Source organism: Trifolium pratense, linkage group LG6 (genome assembly GCF_020283565.1).
Source record: "Trifolium pratense cultivar HEN17-A07 linkage group LG6, ARS_RC_1.1, whole genome shotgun sequence".
NCBI classification, from domain to species: domain Eukaryota; kingdom Viridiplantae; phylum Streptophyta; class Magnoliopsida; order Fabales; family Fabaceae; genus Trifolium; species Trifolium pratense.
This window is the reverse complement of record NC_060064.1, coordinates 41,566,501-41,584,156: the sequence shown is the minus strand read 5'-3', so window position 1 is coordinate 41,584,156 and position 17,656 is coordinate 41,566,501.

Genomic DNA, 17,656 nt, shown 5'->3' with positions numbered 1-17,656 from the left:
ATATCAATTTTTCTTTACAATAAAAAAATGATCGAATCCAATATCTCATGCATACTATCCTAATTTTTTTCAACTAAACTAACCCTAATTGCTTTATATGATTTTTTGCTTTATGTAGCATGGTTTTGTAAAATGGTTATGTGATATTTTACTTAATAACAATGGTTTCAGTGTATAACATCTTGGCACTAATGCCCATATGAAACCATTTAACAAAAATAATGGTTTCAGTGTATAAACGCTATGAAACCATTTAACTAGACTAATGGTTTCAGTGTATAACATCTTAAAACCAAATAACAAGACTAATGGTTTCAGTGTATAACGCTATGAAACCATTTAACTATAATAATGGTTTCAGTGTATAACAGTATGAAACCATTTAACTAGACAAATAGTTTCAGTGTATAACATCTTGAAACCAATTAAAAGGACTAATGGTTTCAATGTATAACATCTTAGCACTAATGCTCATATAAAACCATTTAACTATAATAATGGTTTCAGTGTATAACAGTATCAAATCATTTAACTAGACAAATGGTTTCAGTGTATAACATCTTGAAACCAATTAACAAGACTAATTGTTTCAGTGTATAACATCTTGACACTAATGCTCATATAAAACCATTTAACTATAATAATGGTTTCGGTGTATAACGCCATGAAACCATTTAACTAGACTAATGGTTTCAGTGTATAACGGTATGAAACCATTTTTGCTGTGGAATGGTTTCAAAGAGTTGTTCTCCAAAAACATATTTAACCCTTAATAAAAATTGTGAAATAAATTTAAATTTTTAAGACGATATAAAACCGAAGAGAGTGACGTATCCCCAACCGTTCCAAATAATTCAAAATACCCTAAATAAAATTTTGGGAAAATTTTATTAATATCTTATATTTATAAAAGCATATTTACCTCATTTAATTAACTAAAAATAGTTCCAGGTCTCAGAAAAATACCAAACTGGTCCCAAAATTCTCAGAAAATTATTTACTATTTTTATGTAAAAATAATAAAAAAATTGGAGTCTCCTTAGCACCGCACGCGCCCCCACGCGCCGCCATTGAGAGTGGACGTGGACGCGCGTCACTGTTCATCTTTCTCACCCATTTTCTGCAGAAACGGGTCACGACGACCCGGTTCGTCGACCCGGTTCGTTCTCCCTCAATAATCAACGAAACTCGACGTTCTTTATACCGTTTTGATCGTCGTTCGATTTTATGAATGTTTCCGGTATTAGTTTTCGAAATCGGTGATCGAATCGCATGTAAAATGTGGCCGAAATTGAGCAAGCAAAAATAGAAAGTTCTTCAGTTATGATTATTACATGTGTAAAATCATCTGATGACTGTGAATGACTTATGCACCATACATAAGAAAAGGCTTATGCATATTAACTTTTGCCTATTTCTAATATCTATCTTTGATAAATCAACATGTTGTATATCTTGTTACATGTTAATTCGACTTTCCGCACTAAAGTTATAAGATTATATATTTAATTTTTGTTATTGAACATGTTTTATGATTAATGTATTAAATTAATTCTAACATGTGGTTTAAGTGTCATAAGAATGTATTTTATTGGAATCATAATTTTTTTATTTTTTATTTATATATAAGTTGGTCAAATCTTTTGTTGTTTCATTACGTATCTTCGCCTATTAGTGCACCGTTTAGCATTGATCGATACGAGAAATTTTTAGATAAGCCCTCACCTAAGTATTAATGATTAGGCGCAACTATTAAATCACCATAACTCATAAATATATTAAATAATTAATTGAGTATTAATTAAACCAAATTTGGACCGAATCTAGAAAAATAGGAAGAAAATAAAATTAATGCCCCAAGTTTTTCTTTTTTTTTCGCACCAGATTTTTGTTTGTTTTTTTTTTTTACTAAAAACAACGATATCCATTCATTCAAATTGGTAGAATATATCACAATCGAAATCATTACATACTAGTATAACTTACCCGTGCAAATGCAGGGTTAATGTTCAATGAAAAATATAGATATTTTTTTGACACATGAAAAATATGGATTATTAAATTTTTAATATTTTGTGGTTTTTTTAATTATTTGTAAAATTAATTTTATATTTAATGTAATAATTTATTTAAATATGATAAATGATCCAAATTTTGGATATTTTAAGGAGAAATGGTAGAACGGAGAGTGATACTCCACTCCCCGTTCCCAACCCACATGTTCGTATATTTGTTCTTTTATTTTCATAAAAAAAAAGTCATTAAGCAAAAACTAATCTAACGGTTAATATATATTAGTTGTTAATCGTCATCTCTCTCCTTTAGACATTTGTTTTCTTCTGGAGTATTTTAGCCCATGTTCCCGTGTGAAAAAATTTCACATTTGTGTAATGAACAGTATAATTATTTATCATTTGCTTGACACAAAAAAAATTATATCATTTTTTTATGCATATCTCATTTGTTAATGGTGCAAATTTTAAAAAATTTATCTATTTGTTTATCTTACAGCGATGTTTGGAAAATAAAAACAAAGTAATACATGATATTATTACTTTTAATTCTTTCTTTTTTTATATATAAAATCATTGTTACTTTCCTTACTTTCAATTGATATTTATCGTATTTTTTATATAATAAAATCTACAAATGTATGTCCCACCCCGTGTAAGTTATTTTTTGCTTAATACCTCCATGTAGATTATTTTTTGATCAATACCCCCTATTGTAATATTATGTTTGGTATAAATCACTATGTAACTTTTTTTATTAATAAAATTAATAAAATAATAAAATAAAATAGAAAAATAATCTATGAAGTCAATTACTTCATTCCTTTTATATTTCAGACAATCACATCATTTTCTCTGTTCGATAAGTATGAAGTTTAAGAATAACTTTTTTTGTGAACAATTAAATTACTATTTTTATTTTTTTTTATATTCCTTTTAAGGTGAGTATTTTTGTTCAGAGATTCTTAAGCCTTCAATTTTGTTTTGAAACATATTAAGCCTTCAATTTCTCAGTTCCATATTTGGCCAATTCGTTCTATATAATTTTTTTTGATAAGCAATTCGTTCTATAGTATAGTCCTTCGAGGATTTTCTATTATTTTATCGGTATATTTGTTAAATATCACATGAAAAATTAGACAAACAAAAAAATAATGAGTAAAAAAAAGAGTACAACATTTATTAATAATAGTAAAAAAAACATTTATAAGCATGATTTACACCAATAAAAAATAATATGAACAAAAAGTGTTTTTTAATAAGTAAACATGATTAAAAAAAATGACAATAAAATATAAATAAATATAAATAAATACTTAAAACTCTAACATCAGTTGATAATACCTAATCCTAATTTGAATAACGAACAATATGTTCTTCCGTATGGACCTGCTAATAAAAAATTATAGCTCAAAATTAGTATAATTATGATTAATCATAAACATCATTTAAATACAAAGCTTATATATATATATATATATATATATATATATATATATATATATATATATATATATATATATATATATATATAAAATGCATATAACATCTTCGAAAATAAGAAAATAGAACAACGAAAAAGTTGAAGATTATCTCCTTATAAGCACAAAAAAGACGGGCACCTACTGTAAAATAAGAAAAGAATATTATCTCCATGTAGGCACAAAAAAGGATAGCATCAAAATATAAAAATATACTATATAATATTAAACTTGAAAAAAAAACATGGAAAGAAGAAAATAGAACAACGAAAAAGTTGAAGGAAATGAGAGTGAAATCACCCAAAAAAAAGAATAGAGATAAAAGATTGCAAAAAGTATAATTTTGAATTGCAATAGTGTGTGAAATCGGTTGCAAATCACAACTATTTATATTAATAGAATGAAGATCGAAATTATAAATGTCATTTAATAGCAATTATCTAATTGACAAATTATGGGACAAAATGACTTTGTTTCTAAAATATAATATAATATAATAATAATGTAATAATAATAATAATGAATAAAATATCAAATAATCAAATTAGAAGTAAAAATTGACATTGTCATTAAAAAAATTGGAATGTATTCAATTGTTTCCTTTTGAATGATTATTTTTGAATTAGCATTAAATTTTGATTGAGAAGGACACCAAAAAAAAATTTCCTTATATGAGTACATACTATTGAAGTTCTCAAAGGTTGCCACATAGGAAAAAATGCTCTCACAAGTTGCCACATAGATTATGATAAATGAGAGAATGCCACATATGAAAGTGATCAAGAGAGAGAAACTCCTAAACATATAAATAATAGATTCAATTTTGCTGAAAACTAAAAACGATGAATCTACGAACAATCTCACAAACATATGAGTTAATAGCATAAAACGACTTAATGTCTACAAATATGACAAAGCCTACAGTTGATATAACAAGATTTAATTATCCGGAATAGTCATGCCTCCGAATCTGCAACGTTGATGACTCTAAACTCATTGAATCTGCACTGAAATTTGATATTAACTTATATATTCCTTCTCAGTTCTTACCATCACCACTGATACGATAAATAATAAGAAAAGATAATAATATTTAATAATTTTTTGTTTCAAACGCTGATATTTCTTTTGAAAAAAACTATAATTTTATTTTTGAGTCTTATATTTCTTAGAAATTCAGCGGATATTCAAATTGTTATGGTTCAATTTGATAAAAAGGAAATATATTTAATTGATATTAAATTTTTTTAAGCAAGAATTTGGGAGAAAATTATTAAGCTATAAGCAAATTGAATTAGCTTATCAAAATATGTGCAGGTACATAGTAAAAAAACTATAACCTCGTGATAAAATAGTGTTACCAAACATGTCTTATTATATAAACTTATAAGTCATAAATTTATAAACTCAAAATTTAGCATTATGAAATAATGTCTATATATGAAATCGTACCAACCTATAATTGCAATTTAAAATCAATATAAAAATTAGTAAAACTCGGTGTATGTAGCAAATAGTAAAACAATACTATTATACATATAATAAATAATGAATTAAAATATTCCTCACCTAGTTAAACTTAAAATATTTTTTTTTTATTTTCCTATCTTTTGATATTTGGTCCCAATTTAGTTTCATTAATACTTTATTATTTATTTTCAATTATTTAATATATTAATGAGTAGTAATTGTAACACCCTAACCCATACTACCCTTAAAAACGTAATTTTAAAAACTTTTTAACAAGTGTAAAGGCAGAGTGCCACGCGGTAATTAAAACACAAGCATACACACAGAGCGTCATGAAGTTTAACATGAAAAGCAACAGCGGATTCATACATACCAAGCATGCATATATATACATAAGCCATATTCATCCCTAAGGATGTCACTTATACAAGAACTAGCATATCAAAAGGTAACACCGATATACGATGAAATCCAAGCGTAATCCCCGACTCGATGTTACATTACCAGAGCATCTACTATTTACAAACTCTAACCAAAAGCTAGTACTAAGAGGAGTAATCTATGCTAAGTCTCCTCACCAAAAGGTACTTCAACACCCAGCTAAAACAGCAGTCTAAACGTCGGCACAGTCCTCAGCCTGAATATCTGAACCCCCAAAGGTCCAGCAAATAACACAAAGCAGAGAGTTAGAAAACATAATCGCATATCATACGAGCATAAGAAAGGTCTTGCACTTTCGAACTACATCATACATATTCTAACTCACGCCAAAACATCGCACTAAACGATTATCAATTAATAAGGTTCAACACAATTCAACCAAATAATGTCACTTACCATTTATCAAATATATGCGCATTTACCCTAAGATATCTAATGCCAATTAGTTCACTGTCATGCCATCCCTAGACATAACTAAATGCATGTGGTACCAAGGTGTCTCACCAACGGTGGACCAAGAACAGTTTTATATCTTGCTGGATATGTCGGAACTTACCGAACCATCTTATCTCCCTTGGATAAGCCAACACAGTTTTATATCCTGTTGGATAGCAACTCCGGACTCATGGATTCATCTAATCCGATCCTCGGCTTCATTATGGACACATAATCCATTTTCGTTATTAGAACCCAAGTTTCCAATGTTCACATACAATCATGAATGCATGTATGCATACACATATCAACCATATGATATTCTCTAGCTCGAAGCTACTCTTTTATGAATGCGGGAACACAATCCTAACACATTCACTTAACATTGCAATTTAACGCCAAAACATCACATTGCTCATTTTAAGCTACAACTTATTGCATACACGTTTATCAATCATATAACGATTAACAATAAGCATTAACAGTATCAACATGTATCAACAATCATGTAAGGATACTCTTAAACCATGTTACAAGTGCCTAATCACACTTACAAACATCAACAAAAATTGCTGTCACAGAGGCCTTCGCTAAGCGAAGCCTCAGCGAGACATGGCGAACCTCACCAGGAAGTCACCTGCTCATGGCGAGCATTGGCGAGCTTCAACGAACTATTCGCTGAGCGAAGGCTTAGCGAGCCTACGCGAACCTCACCCGGGAGTCACCTGCTCATGGCGAGCATTGGCGAGCCTCAGCGAACATGTTCGCTACAGCGAACTCCTGGTCGCTTAGCGAACTATACCAGAAAAATATCTGTTCTTGAGTTTCAATAAGGCGGTTTAACATTGAATCAACTCAAAAATTCATCCAAACATGTTATAAATTCTTATAAACAGCTATTTCAAGCATATATGGTATCAAGGAACATTAATCATCTCTTCCAAACATCCAAATACCTCAAACAATCAAAATCATGTCAATTTCTTGGGTTTTAAGCAACTTTCATAAACTTTTTCAACATGATCCAAACACATACATATTTATCATGAAATCAAGCTAGTGATTAACACATACAAAGTGATGATGAAGAACATCACACTCACATACAAAAGCTTAATCAAAAGTCTAAAAGAAATTGAGTGGGAGAGTTCGGGAATGGAGACATAGACAATCTCCCCTCTCCTTGCCACTCAAGAATCATGAATTCTAATCTTTTACCTTAAGTTTGGTGATGATTCCTAGCCTTCCCTTGCTCAAGCTTTCTCTCTTGATCAAACCCTAGCTTAGCTCTATCTTGCTTCTAAGACAAAAGATCATGAAATGAGCTAAGTCTCATGACAAGTGTTCCTTAAATACCTCTCTCTAAAAGTCATGAACCAAGCCCAATTGGCTTAGGCCCATATGGCCTCTCACGCCCTTTAAGCCCAAAACAAGTGTTCTCGCGTCTAATAACTTACGTTCGGCTAAATAATTATTCGCCGCTCACTAAAATAATAAAAGCCAATTAATAAATAAAATAACATTTAATAAAATATACGAATACGAAAAATGGGTCGTTACAATCCTACCCCCCTTAAAAGAATTTCGCCCTCGAAATTACCTAGAAACAGATCGGGATAAGAATCTCTCATCTTGCTTTCTAACTCCCACGTCGCATTCTCACCAGCCGGTCCTCCCCACACGACTTTCACGGATGCAATCTCTTTGTTTCTCAACCTCTTCACTTCTCTTCCTTCGATTCTCAAAGGCACAGTCTCGATGGTCAAGTCATCCCTCACTTGAACATCGTCCGATTCAATCACGTGTGTCGGATCAGACACATACTTGCGCAACTGTGATACATGGAAAACATCGTGCAAATTCGCCAATGATGGCGGTAATGCAATCCTATACGCAACTTTCCCAACTCGCTTCAAAATCTCAAACGGTCCAATAAACCTCGATGTCAACTTCCTTGACTTCAACGCACGTCCTACTCCAGTAGTCGATGTAACTCGTAGGAATACATGATCCCCTTCTTGGAATTCAATGTCCTTCCTCCTCTTATCATGATAACTCTTCTGTCGACTCTGAGATGTTTTCATCTTCTCACGAATCATCCGAATCTTCTCTGTTGTTTCTTGTATAATCTCTGGTCCAAGAATTGCACCTTCTCCAGTTTCATACCAACACAGAGGTGTCCTACACCTTCTCCCATACAAAGCCTCAAACGGTGCCATTCCGATACTAGAATGGTAACTGTTGTTGTATGTAAACTCTACCAACGGCAAACAAGAATCCCAATTCACGTTTTGCTCCAAAACACAAGCCCTCAACAAATCCTCTAAGGATTGTATCGTCCTCTCCGACTGACCATCTGTCTGAGGATGATAAGCTGAACTCAACCTCAACTTCGTTCCTAAAGCTTCTTGCAAGCTTTCCCAAAATCTGGAAGTAAATCTCGGATCTCTATCCGAAATAATACTTGTTGGAATACCATGTAGCTTCACAATCTGCTCCACATAAATCTCGGCCAACTTAGGCACCAAAGTACCTTTCCTGATAGCAATGAAGTGAGCACACTTCGTCAGACGATCTACCACTACCCAAATCACCTCGTTACCTTTCTTGGTCTTCGGTAAACCTCCCACAAAATCCATTGCAGTGCTATCCCATTTCCATTCGGGTATAAACATTGGTTGCAACAAACCAAACGGCTTCTGATGTTCGATCTTCGATTTCTGACAAGTTAAGCATGAATAAACAAATTCAGAAATTTGTCTCTTCATTCCCGGCCACCAAAATAACTTCCTCAAATCCTGATACATCTTGGTTACTCCAGGATGAATACTCAAACCACTTCTGTGACCTTCTTCCATGATCATTCTCTTTAATTCGGGTACATCCGGTACACAAACTCTTCCGTGAAATCTCATGACTCCACCTTCGTCAATCTTGATATTGGTCTCCTTGCCTTCATTGATGAGTACCATCTTCTCCATCAATTTCTTATCCGATTTCTGACGTTCTTTAATATCTTCAAGAAAAGGATTCGTCAACTTTAACATTCCAAGCTTCACACTTGAAGAAGTAACCTCACACACAAGACTCAAGTCTCGGAATTCTTCAATCAACTCTAACTCTCTCACCATCAATGATGACATATGCAAAGTTTTCCTACTTAATGCATCGGCCACCACATTGGCTTTTCCGGGGTGATAACTCAATTCAAAATCGTAGTCCTTTAAGAATTCGAGCCATCTTCGTTGCCTCATATTCAACTCCTTCTGGTCGAATAAGTACTTCAGACTCTTGTGATCACTAAACACTTCAAACCTCGATCCATACAAGTAGTGTCTCCACACTTTCAAAGCAAACACCACTGCGGCTAACTCCAAATCATGCGTTGGATAGTTCCTCTCGTGAACCTTCAGTTGTCTTGAAGCATATGCTACCACATTACCCCCTTGCATAAGCACTCCGCCAAGTCCTAACTTCGAAGCATCGCAATACACGACGAACGACTCTTTGGCATCGGGTAAAATCAACACGGGTGCAGTAGTCAATCTTCTCTTGAGCTCTTGGAAGCTCTTCTCACAAATACCATCCCAAACAAACGCTTGATCTTTCCTTGTCAACTTGGTTAACGGTAAAGCCAACTTCGAAAAACCTTCGATGAATCTTCTATAATAACCGGCCAAACCAAGGAAACTTCTAATCTCTGAAACAGATTCCGGCGTTCCCCACTGTGACACAGCGTCAACCTTCGCAGGATCTACCGCGATTCCTCCACTTGAAATTATATGCCCTAGGAAACTCACCTCTTTCATCCAAAATTCACACTTTGACAACTTGGCATACAACTTCTTCTCCTTCAAGACTTGCAAAACAATCCTCAAGTGCTCTTCGTGCTCTTCCTCGGATTTTGAGTAAATCAAAATGTCGTCGATGAACACCACCACGAATCTATCCAAAAATGAATGGAAAATTCGGTTCATATACTCCATGAAAACTCCAGGTGCATTGGTCACACCAAACGGCATAACTGAATACTCGTAGTGCCCATACCTCGTCCTGAATGCAGTCTTAGGTATGTCTTCCGTCTTCACTCTAATCTGATGGTATCCAGATCTCAAATCGATCTTACTAAACACGCAAGCTCCAACTAGTTGATCCATCAAATCATCTATCCTCGGAAGTGGATATTTATTCTTGATCGTCACTTTGTTCAACTGACGATAGTCTATACATAATCTCATGCTTCCATCTTTCTTCTTTACCAACAAAACAGGTGCTCCCCATGGCGAAACACTCGGTCGAACAAACCTCTTCTCAAGCAGTTCTTCAAGTTGCTTCTTCAATTCATTCAACTCTGACGCTGACATCCGATACGGCGCCATCGATATCGGACTAGTTCCAGGTACTAGGTCGATAGAAAACTCTACCTCTCGCTTTGGAGGCACGTCAGATATATCATCCGGAAACACATCTGGGAATTCACAAACGATCGGTAACTCTTCTATCTTAACTCCTCCTTCGAGTTTCAATGATGCAAACATCATGAACATCTCGGCATGTTCTTTCAATGCTTCCGATACTTCCTTCCCGCTCATCAAATGCAAGTTCTCCTCCGGCTTCGGAAAAACAACGGCCTTCTCACGACAGTTGATATGAATTCGGTTGAAGATTAACCAATTCATACCAAAAATTACATCCATACCACTAAGTGGAATACACACTAAATCCATACCAAAGTGCCTATCAAAAATGGTTACGGGGCAGTTACGACATACTTGTCGGGTAATTACTGAACCATTAGCAGGAGTTTCTATTTCCATCCTACCCGTCATATCCGTTAAAGGAATACTAAGACGCTTCGCACAATCCAAAGAAATAAAAGAATGCGTCGCTCCCGTATCTATAATCGCAATTAAAGGAGTGTCATAGATGAAACACGTACCTCTAATGAGATTGTCCTCAAGGCTAGCATCCTCTCCACTCAAAGCAAACACCTTGCCCATCACATTCTTGGGCTTCTTACAAGTCAGACTCTTGTGGCCTTCATCTCCACAGTTGAAACACACCACTTTTCCTCTACAAACCTCGGTCTTGTGGCCCAGCTTTCCACAATTCTTACACCTATCTCCCTTCTTCGGGCAATCATAAGACATATGACCCCTTTCTCCACAGTTGTAACAATTCCCATTCACCGGCTTCTTACCACCACTTGTATTCCCTTTACCGCGGTTGTCATAAGGTTTTCCGCGCTCTTGTCCTTTCCCTTTTCGGTCGTTCACAGCTTTGTAGTAGTTCACCTTTGCCCTACCATCTTCATCACAGATCCTACTCTTGTTCACAAGGGTCGCAAAATCCCTTATCTGTGAAAATCCAATCATATGCTTAATGTCTGGACGTAGACCACTTTCAAACTTCACGCACTTGTCGTTCTCCGCTTCCAAAGTGTTGTAATGCGGGCTAAACGCACACAAAGTCTCAAACTTGACGGCATAGTCAGCTACCGTCATATTTCCCTGTTTCAACTCCATGAATTCCACCACTTTCTTGTTCTTCACATCCACAGGAAAATACTTAACCAAAAATTCTCTTTTAAACATTGCCCATGGTATAGCCATACCACCGGGTCCTAGCCTCAACTTGGCGTTCTTCCACCACACGTTCGCTTCCTCACGCAACACATATGTTCCAAGGGTTGTCTTCCCTTCCTCGGAACAATCCATTGCTTCAAAAATTATTTCAAGTTCCTCCAGCCACTTGTGAGCTCCATCCGGGTTGTAACCTCCGGTAAATGTTGGCGGTTTCTGCTTCATGAACCGTTCCAACCTCATCTCTACCTCTCTTCCAGGTTGATGATCTCTAACCACTATGTTGGTGAGTGCGGCCAAAGCCTCCGCAATCTGAGCATTCGTTCTCGCAGCAGCCATGATTCCTGAACGAATCACAACTAGACGTTAGAAAGTACTAACAGTGTTCCCTACACATGCTCATACGGGGAAAAGAAAAGTCCTAATTGGTTCACACGAACCGACCTGCTCTGATACCACTATTGTAACACCCTAACCCATACTACCCTTAAAAACGTAATTTTAAAAACTTTTTAACAAGTGTAAAGGCAGAGTGCCACGCGGTAATTAAAACACAAGCATACACACAGAGCGTCATGAAGTTTAACATGAAAAGCAACAGCGGATTCATACATACCAAGCATGCATATATATACATAAGCCATATTCATCCCTAAGGATGTCACTTATACAAGAACTAGCATATCAAAAGGTAACACCGATATACGATGAAATCCAAGCGTAATCCCCGACTCGATGTTACATTACCAGAGCATCTACTATTTACAAACTCTAACCAAAAGCTAGTACTAAGAGGAGTAATCTATGCTAAGTCTCCTCACCAAAAGGTACTTCAACACCCAGCTAAAACAGTAGTCTAAACGTCGGCACAGTCCTCAGCCTGAATATCTGAACCCCCAAAGGTCCAGCAAATAACACAAAGCAGAGAGTTAGAAAACATAATCGCATATCATACGAGCATAAGAAAGGTCTTGCACTTTCGAACTACATCATACATATTCTAACTCACGCCAAAACATCGCACTAAACGATTATCAATTAATAAGGTTCAACACAATTCAACCAAATAATGTCACTTACCATTTATCAAATATATGCGCATTTACCCTAAGGTATCTAATGCCAATTAGTTCACTGTCATGCCATCCCTAGACATAACTGATAAGCGACTGTTTAGGATCGTCTTGAAAACAGGTAAAAGAGGAACTTGACCCTAACCGCGACCTGCCGGTAGAACCAAAGTTATCAAGGAAAAGAGGAACTTGACCCTAACCGCGACCTGCCGGTAGAACCAAAGTTATCAAAGAAAGTGCGACCCTAACCGCGACCTGCCGGTAGAACCAACACTATAAAGTTCTTATCTCAAGAACAATGTTCTTATCACAAGAACAAAGAAAAAGTTCTCACAAGAGAAACTCTCAAATTAGATTATATTCCAAGTTGTTTGAAAAGTACATGATAGTCCTATTTATAGCATATCCTTACATAGTAGGATTTATTGTCCACTACCATACATTCACCATAGGACTTAGAAAATTCCCACTAACATGCTTATAAATTCCCACTAGCCACTATAATGACTTAGTGCACCACTAGGAAGCATCTAGAGAGCCTAGGGAGCAACTAAAGGTCATCTAAAAACTCTCCTAATACCAAAAACGAAAATTACAATAAAAATAAAGAAAATTGGACTTAATTGTTTTTTTTATTTAGTCCAATATTATTAGACCACAATTCAGCCCAAGGATGCTTCTTATCATATGAATTGGGTTTCAAGTTGGGCTCAAGCATCTTCATCCAAATATTTTTTATGCATTTTTTTATAGGTTTCCTTCCACATGTTTAGGGAACTCATGATCGTATCATTCTCTCCCTCTTCAAGAGGATTTGTCCTCAAATCCAAACCTGCATAAATAACTAAAAGATTAGTAACAAAAATTCTCTCTTTTGAATATTTCCTTTCTTTTTGCAAGTTGAATTTTTCTTCTTCAATCTTCTCAAAGTTGACATCTTTTTCAACCTCCTCATTTATTTTTCTCTCATAAATTTCCTTCGCTTCACATTCATTTTTCTTTTCTTCTTTTCTCTCAATATTTTCTTTCTCCTCCACTTCTATAACATCATTATATTTTCTCTCACAATTTTCCATCTTCTCTACTTCCTTTTCTTTACTTCTCTCAAAAGTAAGATTTCTATCTTCTTCACTAACTTCTCCTTGAGATAAAGACTCTAGAGTACAAGAAGTAAAATAAACATTATTAAAAGGAATGATGACATTTTCGGTAGCCACAAAAACGCTATCAATTTCTTTTTCGATAATCTCTTCTTTTTCTTTCTCACTCTTAGGAATGGTGACATTTTCGATAGCCACAAAAATGTTCTCAATTTCTTTTTCAATAATTTCTTCTCCCTTCACTTCACTTTCAAGTTTCTCCTTGCTCTCTTGTTTTCTTTTCTCTCTACCAATCTCTTTATTTTGGAAGTTACCCCAAAATACATCAAAATTTGCAATATGTTTTTTCGTTTGTCCCTCACTTTTCATTCTTCTATTTTCTATCTCCTTTTCTCCGTTTCTTTTTTTATAATTTTTTCTATAATTCCTCTCTATGCGATCAAACTTTTCATGAAGCTTTTGAAATTCTTGAAATAATAACTTCTCCAAATGTTTCATGGAGACATGCTTTTCTTCCTCCATATTTTTTTTTCAACTCTTTTTTTTTTAACAAGATAAAAAAAATGATAGATCAAACCTGATTTCAAGAGCCGAAGCTCTGATACCAACTGATAAGCGACTGTTTAGGATCGTCTTGAAAACAGGTAAAAGAGGAACTTGACCCTAACCGCGACCTGCCGGTAGAACCAAAGTTATCAAGGAAAAGAGGAACTTGACCCTAACCGCGACCTGCCGGTAGAACCAAAGTTATCAAAGAAAGTGCGACCCTAACCGCGACCTGCCGGTAGAACCAACACTATAAAGTTCTTATCTCAAGAACAATGTTCTTATCACAAGAACAAAGAAAAAGTTCTCACAAGAGAAACTCTCAAATTAGATTATATTCCAAGTTGTTTGAAAAGTACATGATAGTCCTATTTATAGCATATCCTTACATAGTAGGATTTATTGTCCACTACCATACATTCACCATAGGACTTAGAAAATTCCCACTAACATGCTTATAAATTCCCACTAGCCACTATAATGACTTAGTGCACCACTAGGAAGCATCTAGAGAGCCTAGGGAGCAACTAAAGGTCATCTAAAAACTCTCCTAATACCAAAAACGAAAATTACAATAAAAATAAAGAAAATTGGACTTAATTGTTTTTTTTATTTAGTCCAATATTATTAGACCACAATTCAGCCCAAGGATGCTTCTTATCATATGAATTGGGTTTCAAGTTGGGCTCAAGCATCTTCATCCAAATATTTTTTATGCATTTTTTTATAGGTTTCCTTCCACATGTTTAGGGAACTCATGATCGTATCATTCTCTCCCTCTTCAAGAGGATTTGTCCTCAAATCCAAACCTGCATAAATAACTAAAAGATTAGTAACAAAAATTCTCTCTTTTGAATATTTCCTTTCTTTTTGCAAGTTGAATTTTTCTTCTTCAATCTTCTCAAAGTTGACATCTTTTTCAACCTCCTCATTTATTTTTCTCTCATAAATTTCCTTCGCTTCACATTCATTTTTCTTTTCTTCTTTTCTCTCAATATTTTCTTTCTCCTCCACTTCTATAACATCATTATATTTTCTCTCACAATTTTCCATCTTCTCTACTTCCTTTTCTTTACTTCTCTCAAAAGTAAGATTTCTATCTTCTTCACTAACTTCTCCTTGAGATAAAGACTCTAGAGTACAAGAAGTAAAATAAACATTATTAAAAGGAATGATGACATTTTCGGTAGCCACAAAAACGCTATCAATTTCTTTTTCGATAATCTCTTCTTTTTCTTTCTCACTCTTAGGAATGGTGACATTTTCGATAGCCACAAAAATGTTCTCAATTTCTTTTTCAATAATTTCTTCTCCCTTCACTTCACTTTCAAGTTTCTCCTTGCTCTCTTGTTTTCTTTTCTCTCTACCAATCTCTTTATTTTGGAAGTTACCCCAAAATACATCAAAATTTGCAATATGTTTTTTCGTTTGTCCCTCACTTTTCATTCTTCTATTTTCTATCTCCTTTTCTCCGTTTCTTTTTTTATAATTTTTTCTATAATTCCTCTCTATGCGATCAAACTTTTCATGAAGCTTTTGAAATTCTTGAAATAATAACTTCTCCAAATGTTTCATGGAGACATGCTTTTCTTCCTCCATATTTTTTTTTCAACTCTTTTTTTTTTAACAAGATAAAAAAAATGATAGATCAAACCTGATTTCAAGAGCCGAAGCTCTGATACCAACTGATAAGCGACTGTTTAGGATCGTCTTGAAAACAGGTAAAAGAGGAACTTGACCCTAACCGCGACCTGCCGGTAGAACCAAAGTTATCAAGGAAAAGAGGAACTTGACCCTAACCGCGACCTGCCGGTAGAACCAAAGTTATCAAAGAAAGTGCGACCCTAACCGCGACCTGCCGGTAGAACCAACACTATAAAGTTCTTATCTCAAGAACAATGTTCTTATCACAAGAACAAAGAAAAAGTTCTCACAAGAGAAACTCTCAAATTAGATTATATTCCAAGTTGTTTGAAAAGTACATGATAGTACTATTTATAGCATATCCTTACATAGTAGGATTTATTGTCCACTACCATACATTCACCATAGGACTTAGAAAATTCCCACTAACATGCTTATAAATTCCCACTAGCCACTATAATGACTTAGTGCACCACTAGGAAGCATCTAGAGAGCCTAGGGAGCAACTAAAGGTCATCTAAAAACTCTCCTAATACCAAAAACGAAAATTACAATAAAAATAAAGAAAATTGGACTTATTTGTTTTTTTTATTTAGTCCAATATTATTAGACCACAATTCAGCCCAAGGATGCTTCTTATCATATGAATTGGGTTTCAAGTTGGGCTCAAGCATCTTCATCCAAATATTTTTTTATGCATTTTTTTATAGGTTTCCTTCCACATGTTTAGGGAACTCATGATCGTATCAATAACTAAATGCATGTGGTACCAAGGTGTCTCACCAACGGTGGACCAAGAACAGTTTTATATCTTGCTGGATATGTCGGAACTTACCGAACCATCTTATCTCCCTTGGATAAGCCAACACAGTTTTATATCCTGTTGGATAGCAACTCCGGACTCATGGATTCATCTAATCCGATCCTCGGCTTCATTATGGACACATAATCCATTTTCGTTATTGGAACCCAAGTTTCCAATGTTCACATACAATCATGAATGCATGTATGCATACACATATCAACCATATGATATTCTCTAGCTCGAAGCTACTCTTTTATGAATGCGGGAACACAATCCTAACACATTCACTTAACATTGCAATTTAACGCCAAAACATCACATTGCTCATTTTAAGCTACAACTTATTGCATACACGTTTATCAATCATATAACGATTAACAATAAGCATTAACAGTATCAACATGTATCAACAATCATGTAAGGATACTCTTAAACCATGTTACAAGTGCCTAATCACACTTACAAACATCAACAAAAATTGCTGTCACAGAGGCCTTCGCTAAGCGAAGCCTCAGCGAGACATGGCGAACCTCACCAGGAAGTCACCTGCTCATGGCGAGCATTGGCGAGCTTCAACGAACTATTCGCTGAGCGAAGGCTTAGCGAGCCTACGCGAACCTCACCCGGGAGTCACCTGCTCATGGCGAGCATTGGCGAGCCTCAGCGAACATGTTCGCTACAGCGAACTCCTGGTCGCTTAGCGAACTATACCAGAAAAATATCTGTTCTTGAGTTTCAATAAGGCGGTTTAACATTGAATCAACTCAAAAATTCATCCAAACATGTTATAAATTCTTATAAACAGCTATTTCAAGCATATATGGTATCAAGGAACATTAATCATCTCTTCCAAACATCCAAATACCTCAAACAATCAAAATCATGCCAATTTCTTGGGTTTTAAGCAACTTTCATAAACTTTTTCAACATGATCCAAACACATACATATTTATCATGAAATCAAGCTAGTGATTAACACATACAAAGTGATGATGAAGAACATCACACTCACATACAAAAGCTTAATCAAAAGTCTAAAAGAAATTGAGTGGGAGAGTTCGGGAATG